This window comes from Siphateles boraxobius, unplaced genomic scaffold, assembly GCF_051911475.1.
Source record: "Siphateles boraxobius isolate OS27281-9 unplaced genomic scaffold, OSU_SipBor_1 7, whole genome shotgun sequence".
In the NCBI taxonomy this organism is placed as follows: domain Eukaryota; kingdom Metazoa; phylum Chordata; class Actinopteri; order Cypriniformes; family Leuciscidae; genus Siphateles; species Siphateles boraxobius.
The window spans coordinates 2238759-2249583 of record NW_027509197.1 but is presented as its reverse complement, the minus strand read 5'-3'; the positions used below and the strand labels follow the sequence as shown (position 1 = coordinate 2249583).

Sequence of the window (10825 nt, the reverse complement as noted above, 5' to 3'; positions counted from 1 at the left end):
CGCAAGCAGACAAAGAGACACGTAGTCGGCAGGGTCCGAACCTGCACGGGGAAACCCCAATGGATATCAAGTGCATCGCCTTAACCTCTCGGCCACAACTACTCTTGATAGTGAGTCACATGCTATTTCCGTTTCTGGATGTGAGGAGCAGAGAACACCGGGGCCAACCATTAATTTCGTTGTGAACAGCAGAGGATCCACTCAGCTAACATATTGTGTTGTCAAAAAGGAGTTCAACTACGTCTTTACCTACACAAAAACCTTCTCACTTCAGGCTTGAAAAGAGATGTGGGTTGCCCAATTTTCCATGTTAGAGAAAAAGCAGCTCATACAAAGATCTTGGATGTCGCAAGCAGACAAAGAGACACATAGTCGGCAGGGTCCGAACCTGCAAGGGGAAACCCCAAAGGATATCATGTGCATCGCCTTAACCTCTCGGGCACGACTACACTGTGAGTGAGTCACATGCTATTTTCTTTTCCGGATATGAGCAGCAGAGAACACCGGGGCCAACCATTATTTTGATGTGAGCAGCCGAGGATCCACTCAGCTAATATATTGTGTTGGAAAAAAGGAGTTCAACAAAGTCTTCACCTACACAAAAATCTGCTCACTTCAAGCTTGAAAAGAGATGTGGGTTGCCCAATTTTCCGTGTTAGAGAATAAAGCAGCTCATTCAAAGGATGTCACAATTCCTCTCGCAAAGAGACAAGGAGCCACGTAGTCGGCAGGGTTCGAACCTGCACGGGGAGACCCCAATGGATTTCAAGTCCATCGCCTTAACCTCTCGGCCACGACTACTCTTGATAGTGAGTCACATGCTGTTTTCTTTTCTGGATGTGAGCAGCAGAGAACACCGGGGCCAACCATTATTTTGATATGAGCAGCAGAGGATCCACTCAGCTAATATATTGTGTTGGCAAAAAGGAGTTCAACTATGTCTTCACCTACACAAATACCTTCTCACTTCAAGCTTGAAAAGAGATGTGGGTTGCCCAATTTTCCATGTTAGAGTCGAGTTTAAAGTCTGTTTAGAGAGAACGGTGTCGTCTTAGCGGCCCCTAATTTAATAACAAATGATCATTTCGACGGAAGTGAATCAATCAAAACTAACTTTAGCTGGAAATAAGATTATTCAAGAACCACTATAAAACCAGACCAATCTCTGTTACCTTAAATTATATGTTTATCTCTGTAAAAAGCTGCTTTGAAACAATCTACATTGTTAAAAGCGCTATATAAATGAGGATGACTTGACTTGACTTGACTTGGATGTGAGCAGCAGCGGATGAACACCTCCTTCAAAGGCTGGGAAGAGAACAACAAGTGATTAGGGAATGTATGCAACAAACTGTCAGATATTCACCCAAACAGGGAATTGAACCAAACTTACCTTAAAGTGTAAATCCTCCTTAAACAATGTTCACTTCAGGCTTGAAATTAGCCCAATTTCTGTGTTAGAAAAAAAAGCAGCTCATACAAAGATCCTGGATGTCACAAGCAGACAAAGAGCCACATAGTTGGCAGGGTTTGAACCTGCGCGGGGAAACTCCAATGGATTTAGAGCCCATTGCCATAACCTCTCGGCCACAACTACTCTTGATAGTGAGTCACATGCTATTTCCGTTTCTGGATGTGAGAAGCAGAGAACACCGGGGCCAAACATTAATGTCGATGTGAGCAGCAGAGGATCCACTCAGCTATCATATTGTGTTGGCAAAAAGGAGTTCAACTACGTCTTTACCTACACAAATACCTTCTCACTTCAGGCTTGAAAAGAGATGTGGTTTGCCCAATTTTCCATGTTAGAGAAAAAAGCAGCTCCTACAAAGATCTTGGATGTGACAATTCCTGTCGCAAGCAGACAAGAGCCACATAGTTGGCAGGGTTCGAGCCTGCGCGGGGAAACCCCAATGGATTTCAAGTCCATCTCCTTAACCTCTCGGGCACAACTACACTATGAGTGAGTCAAATGCTATTTTCTTTTCTGGATGTGAGCAGCAGAGAACACCGGGGCCAACCATTATTTTGATGCGAGCAACAGAGGATCCACTCAGCTAATATATTGTGTTGGCAAAAAGGAGTTCAACAACGTCTTCACCTACACAAAAACCTGCCCACTTCAAGCTTGAAAAGAGATGTGGGTTGCCCAATTTTCCATGTTAGAGAATAAAGCAGCTCGTACAAAGGATGTCACAATTCCTCTTGCAAAGAGACAAGAAGCCACGAAGTCTGCAGGGTTCGAACCTGCGTGGGGAGACCCCAATGGATTTCAAGTCCACCGCCTTAACCTCTCGGCCACGACTATTCTTGATAGTGAGTCACATGCTATTTTCTTTTCGGGATGTGAGCAGCAGAGAACACCGGGGCCAAACATTATTTTGATGTGAGCAGCAGAGGATCCACTCAGCTAATATATTGTGTTGGCAAAAAGGAGTTCAACTACGTCTTCACCTACAAAAATACCTTCTCACTTCAATCTTGAAAAGAGATGTGGGTTACCAAATTTTCCATGTTAGAGTCGTGTTTAAAGTCTGTTTAGAGAGAACTGTGTCGTCTTAGCGGCCCCTAATTTAATAACAAATGATCATTTCGACGGAAGTGAATCAATCAAAACTAACTTTAGCTGGAAATAACATTATTCAAGAACCACTATAAAAACAAACCAATCTCTGTTACCTTAAATTATATGTTTATCTCTGTAAAAAGCTGCTTTGAAACAATCTACATTGTTAAAAGCGCTATATAAATCCACCTTAGAAACATTGCTAAGCTACGTAACATGCTATCTGTTTCTGATGCAGAAAAGTTAGTTCATGCACTCATGACCTCAAGACTAGATTACTGTAATGCTTTATTAGCTGGTTGTTCTGCATCCTCAATAAACAAGCTACAGTTAGTGCAAAATGCAGCCGCTAAAGTTCTTACTAGATCAAGAAAATATGATCATATAACACCTATTTTATCATCTCTACACTGGTTACCTATTAAGTTACGTATCAATTACAAAGTACTCCTACTGACCTATAAAGCCCTAAATGGTTTAGCTCCTGTGTATTTAACAGACCTTCTATCGCCATACAATCCATCGCGCTCTTTAAGATCACTAAATTCGAGGCTTCTGGTCATTCCCAGGATATCTAAGTCCACTAAAGGAGGGAGGGCGTTCTCACATTTACCCCTTTTCCACCAAAGCATTTTGAGAGCCGGTTCGGAGCCGGTGCCTACTCGCGAACCGGTTCTTTGTGTTTCGACAGCCAAAGAACCGGTTCTCGGCCAGGAAAACTGGTTCCAAAGCGGCACCAACTCTTTGCTGGACTAGAACCAGAGAACCGTTCTTTTACCACCGTGTCATGCTTACGGCGGGGCTGGAGGCGGGTTTAGATGTGTCCTAAACATATTTTATGACCGCAAAGCCAGGAGAAACATTTGCAGAAACACGATGTAGTCCACCATTGTAATTATTATGCTTGAAGTTGGCGCAAGCGTTTCTAGCTTTTTTTAAATTTTATTTTTTTATTGAAAACATTATGTAAGCAAAGAAGAAAACAGTCAAAATATAGAACAAATAAACGGAAAGAAAAAAAGACACAAGACAGAGGTACATAACTAATCAGAAATGATTACATATCAAAGGAAAAGATTAAAAGACTTACTTATTTCAATTGTTTTTAAAGCCTTCATGGAACACAAGTTAGAGATAATCCCAAAATAATGTACTTGCTAGCGTTTCTGTATGGCGACGTACACAGTGACGTAACGACGTCGTTCGCTGGGCGCTCTAGTCAGTGGGAAAACAAACCGGTTCTGAGAAGGTTCGCAAGTTGAACCAACTCCGAACTAACTTTGAACCAGCACCAGTTCCGAACCCGTTCTTTTTTGGTGGAAAAGGGGTAATTTAGCTCCTAAACTCTGGAATAGCCTTCCTGATATTGTTCGAGACTCAGACTCGCGGTCCCAGTTTAAAACTAGATTAAAGACGCATCTCTTTAACCAAGCATTCACTTAATGCTTAACCTTTAATACTACTGCTGAATCAGTTCGAATGCATTAACATTATGAACATCAGCTATGCTAATTATTTCCCATCTGCCTTTCTGCTGTTATCTCGGGACGCTATTCCCGAGGTAAATAGCGTTAGTCAGCTCCAGTTTGTATCCAGCCTCTCATGGAGACTTCAGATGCCCCAACGCCTGTGAAGAGACGACTCGACGCCTGTGAAGAGACGACTCAAAGCCGGCGATATGTTATGCCATAAATTAATACATAATTAACTGACTGTATTTTTCTATGTACATTTCCGAAATGCACTTTCTGTAAAGCTGCTTTGAGACAATGTGTATTGTGAAAAGCGCTATACAAATAAATTTGAATTGTTACCTTAAATTATATGTTTATCTCTGTAAAAAGCTGCTTTGAAACAATCTACATTGTTAAAAGCGCTATATAAATGAGGATGACTTGACTTGACTTGACTTGGATGTGAGCAGCAGAGGATGAACACCTCCCTCAAAGGCTGGGAAGAGGACAACAAGTGATTAGGGAATGTATGCAACAAACTGTCAGATTTTCACCCAAACAGGGAATTGAACCGAACTTACCTTAAAATGTAAATCCTCCTTAAACAATGCTCACTTCAGGCTTGAAATGAGCCCAATTTCTGTGTTAGAAAAAAAAGCAGCTCATACAAAGATCCTGGATGTCATAATTCCTGTCACAAGCAGACAAAGAGCCACATAGTCGGCAGGGTTTGAACCTGCGCGGGGAAACCCCAATGGATTTAGAGCCCATCGCCATAACCTCTCGGCCACAACTACTCTTGATAGTGAGTCACATGCTATTTCCGTCTCTGGATGTGAGGAGCAGAGAACACCGGGGCCAACCATTAATTTCATTGTGAACAGCAGAGGATCCACTCAGCTAACATATTGTGTTGGCAAAAAGGAGTTCAACTACGTCTTCACCTACACAAATACCTTCTCACTTCAGGCTTGAAAAGAGATGTGGGTTGCCCAATTTTCCATGTTAGAGAAAAAGCAGCTCATACAAAGATCTTGGATGTCGCAAGCAGACAAAGGGCCACATAGTCGGCAGGGTTTGAACCTGCGCAGGGAAACACCAATGGATTTAGAGCCCATCGCCATAACCTCTCGGCCACAACTACTCTTGATAGTGAGGCACATGCTATTTCCGTTTCTGGATGTGAGCAGCAGAGAACACCGGGGCCAACCATTAATGTCGATGTAAGCAGCAGAGGATCCACTCAGCTAACATATTGTGTTGGCAAAAAGGAGTTCAACTACGTCTTTACCTACACAAATATCTTCTCACTTCATGCTTGAAAAGAGATGTGGTTTGCCCAATTTTCCATGTTAGAGAAAAAGCAGCTCATACAAAGATCTTGGATGTCACAAGCAGACAAAGAGACATGTAGTCGGCAGGGTCCGAACCTGCACGGGGAAACCCCAATGGATATCATGTGCATAGCCTTAACCTCTCGGCCACGACTACACTGTGAGTGAGTCACATGCTATTTTCTTTTATGGATATGAGCAGCAGAGAACACCGGGGCCAACCATTATTTTGATGTGAGCAGCAGAGGATCCACTCAGCTAATATATTGTGTTGGCAAAAAGGAGTTCAACTACGTCTTCACCTACAAAAATACCTTCTCACTTCAATCTTGAAAAGAGATGTGGGTTGCCCAATTTTCCATGTTAGAGAATAAAGCAGCTTGTACAAAGGATGTCACAATTCCTCTCGCACAGAGACAAGGAGCCACGTAGTCGGCAGGGTTCGAACCTGCGCGGGGAGACCCCAATGGATTTAAAGTCCATCGCCTTAACCTCTCGGCCACGACTACTCTTGATAGTGAGTCACATGCTATTTCCGTTTCTGGATGTGAGCAGCAGAGACCACCGGGGCCAACCATTAATGTCGATGTAAGCAGCAGAGGATCCACTCAGCTAACATATTGTGTTGGCAAAAAGGAGTTCAACTACGTCTTCACCTACACAAATACCTTCTCACTTCAGAATTGAAAAGAGGTGTGGGTTGCCCAATGTTCCATGTTAGAGAAAAAAGCAGCTCGTACAAAGATCTTGGATGTAACAATTCCTGTCGCAAGCAGACAAAGAGACATGTACTTGGCAGGGTTCGACCCTGTGCGGGGAAACCCCAATGGATTTTGAGTTCATCGCCTTAACCTCTCTGCCACAACTACACTGTGAGTGAGTCACATGCTATTTTTTTTTCTGGATGTGAGCAGCAGAGAACACCGGGGCCAACCATTATTTTGATGCGAACAACAGAGGATCCACTCAGCTAATATATTGTGTTGGCAAAAAGGAGTTCAACAACGTCTTCGCCTACACAAAAACCTGCTCACTTCAAGCTTGAAAAGAGATGTGGGTTGCCCAATTTTCCATGCTAGAGAATAAAGCAGCTCATACAAAGGATGTCACAATTCCTCTCGCAAAAAGACTAGAAGCCACGTAGTCTGCAGGGTTCGAACCTGCGTGGGGAGACCCCAAAGGATTTCAAGTCCATCGCCTTAACCTCTCGGCCACGACTATTCTTGATAGTGGTTCACATGCTATTTTCTTTACGTGATGTGAGCAGCAGAGAACACCGGGGCCAAACATTATTTTGATGTGAGCAGCAGAGGATCCACTCAGCTAATATATTGTGTTGGCAAAAAGGAGTTCAACTACGTCTTCACCTACAAAAATACCTTCTCACTTCAATCTTGAAAAGAGATGTGGTTTACCAAATTTTCCATGTTAGAGTCGTGTTTAAAGTCTGTTTAGAGAGAACGGTGTCGTCTTAGCGGCCCCTAATTTAATAACAAATGATCATTTCGACGGAAGTGAATCAATCAAAACTAACTTTAGCTGGAAATAACATTATTCAAGAACCACTATAAAACCAAACCAATCTCTGTTACCTTAAATAATATGTTTATCTCTGTAAAAAGCTACTTTGAAACAATCTACATTTTTAAAAAGGCTATATAAATGAGGATGACTTGACTTGACTTGGATGTGAGCAGCAGAGGATGAACACCTCCCTCAAAGGCTGGGAAGAGGACAACAAGTGATTAGGGAATGTATGCAACAAACTGTCAGATTTTCACCCAAACAGGGAATTGAACCGAACTAACCTTAAAGTGTTAATCCTCCTTAAACAATGCTCACTTCAGGCTTGAAATGAGCCCAATTTCTGTGTTAGAAAAAAAAGCAGCTCATACAAAAGATCCTGGATGTCATGATTCCTGTCACAAGCAGACAAAGAGCCACATAGTCGGCAGGGTTCGAACCTGCGCGGGGAAACCCCAATGGATTTAGAGCCCATCGCCATAACCTCTCGGCCACAACTACTCTTGATAGTGAGGCACATGCTATTTCCGTTTCTGGATGTGAGCAGCAGAGAACACCGGGGCCAACCATTAATGTCGATGTAAGCAGCAGAGGATCCACTCAGCTAACATATTGTGTTGGCAAAAAGGAGTTCAACTACGTCTTTACCTACACAAATATCTTCTCACTTCATGCTTGAAAAGAGATGTGGTTTGCCCAATTTTCCAAGTTAGAGAAAAAGCAGCTCATACAAAGATCTTGGATGTCACAAGCAGACAAAGAGACATGTAGTCGGCAGGGTCCGAACCTGCACGGGGAAACCCCAATGGATATCATGTGCATAGACTTAACCTCTCGGCCACGACTACACTGTGAGTGAGTCACATGCTATTTTCTTTTCTGGATATAAGCAGCAGAGAACACCGGGGCCAACCATTATTTTGATGTGAGCAGCAGAGGATCCACTCAGCTAATATATTGTGTTGGCAAAAAGGAGTTCAACTACGTCTTCACCTACAAAAATACCTTCTCACTTCAATCTTGAAAAGAGATGTGGGTTGCCCAATTTTCCATGTTAGAGAATAAAGCAGCTTGTACAAAGGATGTCACAATTCCTCTCGCACAGAGACAAGGAGCCACGTAGTCGGCAGGGTTCGAACCTGCGCGGGGAGACCCCAATGGATTTCAAGTCCATCGCCTTAACCTCTCGGCCACGACTACTCTTGATAGTGAGTCACATGCTATTTCCGTTTCTGGATGTGAGCAGCAGAGACCACCGGGGCCAACCATTAATGTCGATGTAAGCAGCAGAGGATCCACTCAGCTAACATATTGTGTTGGCAAAAAGGAGTTCAACTACGTCTTCACCTACACAAATACCTTCTCACTTCAGGCTTGAAAAGAGGTGTGGGTTGCCCAATGTTCCATGTTAGAGAAAAAGCAGCTCGTACAAAGATCTTGGATTTCGCAAGCAGACAAAGAGACACATAGTCGGCAGGGTCCGAACCTGCACGGGGAAACCCCAAAGGATATCAAGTGCATCGCCTTAACCTCTCGGCCACGACTACACTCTGAGTGAGTCACATGCTATTTTCTTTTCTGGATATGAGCAGCAGAGAACACCGGGGCCAACCATTATTTTGATGTGAGCAGCAGAGGATCCACTCAGCTAATATATTGTGTTGGCAATAAGGAGTTCAAAAATGTCTTCACCTACACAAAAACCTGCTCACTTCAAGCTAGAAAAGAGATGTGGGTTGCCCAATTTTCCATGTTAGAGAATAAAGCAGCTCGTACAAAGGATGTCACAATTCCTCTCGCAAAGAGACAAGGACCCACGTAGTCGGCAGGGTTCGAACCTGCGCGGAGAGACCCCAATGGATTTCAAGTCCATCGCCTTAACCTCTCGGCCACAACTACTCTTGATAGTAAGTCAAATGCTATTTTATTTTCTCGATGTGTGCAGCAGAGGACAACCATCAATGTAGATGTTAAATCCTGTTGTACTCGTTACATCATAAGAAAAATGGCATCTAAGCTAATTTTAGTGTCTTTGTTTCTCCCAAGGTTTTCCCGCAGCCTGCCGGATCCAGATCTGATGAAGGACCTTTGCCTGGACCCGATGACAATGCAGTGCTGAAGTGCCAACTAGCCTCTCCCTATGGAGGATCCCTATACCACTCTACAGATAAAGCATTGCAACAACGTCTTCACCTACACAAAAACCTGCTCACTTCAAGCTTGAAAAGTTGTGGGTTGCCCAATTTTCCATGTTAGAGAATAAACCAGCTCGTACAAAGGATGTCACAATTCCTCTCGCAAAGAGACAAGGAGCCACGTAGTCGGCAGGGTTCGAACCTGCACGGGGAGACCACAATGGATTTCAAGTCCATCGTCTTAACCTCTCGGCCACGACTACTCTTGATAGTGAGTCACATGCTATTTTATTTTCTGGATGTGAGCAGCAGAGAACAACGGTGCCAAACATTATTTTTATGTGAGCAGCAGAGGATCCACTCAGCTAATATATTGTGTTGGCAAAAAGGAGTTCAACAACATCTTCACCTACACAAAAACCTGCTCACTTCAAGCTTGAAAAGAGATGTGGGTTGCTCAGTTTTCCATGTTAGAGAATAAAGCAGCTCGTACAAAGGATGTCACAATTCCTCTCGCAAAGAGACAAGGAGCCACGTAGTTGGCAGGGTTCAAAACTGCGCGGGGAGACCCCAATGGATTTCAAGTCCATCGCCTTAATCTCTCGAGTTTTATCCTAATTTTAAAAAGTAATAATTTTATTACTACAAGTTCACTTTATCTTCTTAGACACCTCAGAACTGGAAATCACAACGGAATCGCAACGGTTAATGCATGAATGAATAATAATAAGAAGCGGATAGTCTGTCCAGGAAATCTCACGTAAGGCAAACACCAGAGCAAGCAACAAGAGCCCGATTCAACTACGACCTTCGACCAGATGAACAACACTCTGATCGCGAGGAAAAGGACATACTAACTTGCTGGAATCGGACTGGAACTGTGACGCCCGGCATCTGAGTGCAAGCAAGCGCTAGCTCTGCACTAGCGCACCGCGCCTGAATCATGCCACCGCTCTGCTTCGCTGCTGACTTCCGCCCACTCAACAACCACCGCTGTCTGGACAGCATTAACTTCTTCCGAGAAACTGGACTATGTCGCCGTCCTCCACACAGAGGCTCTGGTCGTATGTTCAATTACAACTTTTCAACCCCAAGCTCTATTCCATCCATCTGGTCTAATTCGCGCACTGCAACTACCACACTACGTCATCACAACAAACGGCACGTGCGCCTATCTAATCTCCGCTCCCTTCCTCGGTCTTCTCAACCCATCACAAAGCAACATCACCTGAAACTGGCCTTGCTCAATACCCGCTCACTCAACAATAAAAGTCTAATTTTAAATGAATTCATAACTGACAATAACCTGTATTTCCTTTGTATCACTGAAATTTGACACAAACCTGAGTTTTCTGACTTTTTAACTGTTATCTGCCATCTCACTTTCTGTTCTGCTTCTGGGAGATTTCAACATTCACATCGACACTAACTGTAAATTTGCCACTGAATTCCTGGAACTGCTACACTGTTCAACTTCACTCAACATGTCAACTTTCCTACCCACAGCCGTGGTCACATCCTGGATCTGGTCTGTTTTCAACTGGTCTCACCATACCTCACCTCTCCAGCTCTAACCTTAACATCTCTGACCATATGGCAATCACCATGAACATTGATCTCCCTATCTTGACCAAGAACAAACACACAATCTCCTTCAGAAATCTTAAATCCATCTCCACTCCTGCCCTTTCAGCCTATCTTGTCAGCAAACATAAAGAGCATTACAGTAGTCCAACCTCAAACTAATAAAAGCATGAATCACCTTTTCTAGATCATGCTTGTTAAGAAAAGGCCTAACTTTAGCTAGAAGAC

The 10825-nt window shown here is 43.4% G+C and overlaps 7 non-coding genes across 7 annotated transcripts; all 7 read right to left on the bottom strand.

Annotated features, from left to right (window-relative positions):
* Positions 1-719: 719 nt before the first annotated feature.
* trnas-uga (transfer RNA serine (anticodon UGA)) lies at positions 720-801 on the bottom strand. Its single transcript has one exon. It is a non-coding gene; the product is annotated as a tRNA-Ser (tRNA).
* Positions 802-1874: 1073 nt separating this feature from the next.
* trnas-uga (transfer RNA serine (anticodon UGA)) lies at positions 1875-1956 on the bottom strand. The gene has a single exon. It is a non-coding gene; the product is annotated as a tRNA-Ser (tRNA).
* A 270-nt stretch (positions 1957-2226) lies between these two features.
* On the bottom strand, positions 2227-2310 carry trnas-uga (transfer RNA serine (anticodon UGA)). The gene has a single exon. It is a non-coding gene; the product is annotated as a tRNA-Ser (tRNA).
* Positions 2311-6493: 4183 nt separating this feature from the next.
* trnas-uga (transfer RNA serine (anticodon UGA)) lies at positions 6494-6575 on the bottom strand. The gene has a single exon. It is a non-coding gene; the product is annotated as a tRNA-Ser (tRNA).
* Positions 6576-7996: 1421 nt separating this feature from the next.
* trnas-uga (transfer RNA serine (anticodon UGA)) lies at positions 7997-8078 on the bottom strand. Its single transcript has one exon. It is a non-coding gene; the product is annotated as a tRNA-Ser (tRNA).
* A 617-nt stretch (positions 8079-8695) lies between these two features.
* Positions 8696-8777, bottom strand: trnas-uga (transfer RNA serine (anticodon UGA)). The gene has a single exon. It is a non-coding gene; the product is annotated as a tRNA-Ser (tRNA).
* A 417-nt stretch (positions 8778-9194) lies between these two features.
* Positions 9195-9276, bottom strand: trnas-uga (transfer RNA serine (anticodon UGA)). Its single transcript has one exon. It is a non-coding gene; the product is annotated as a tRNA-Ser (tRNA).
* Positions 9277-10825: the final 1549 nt, after the last annotated feature.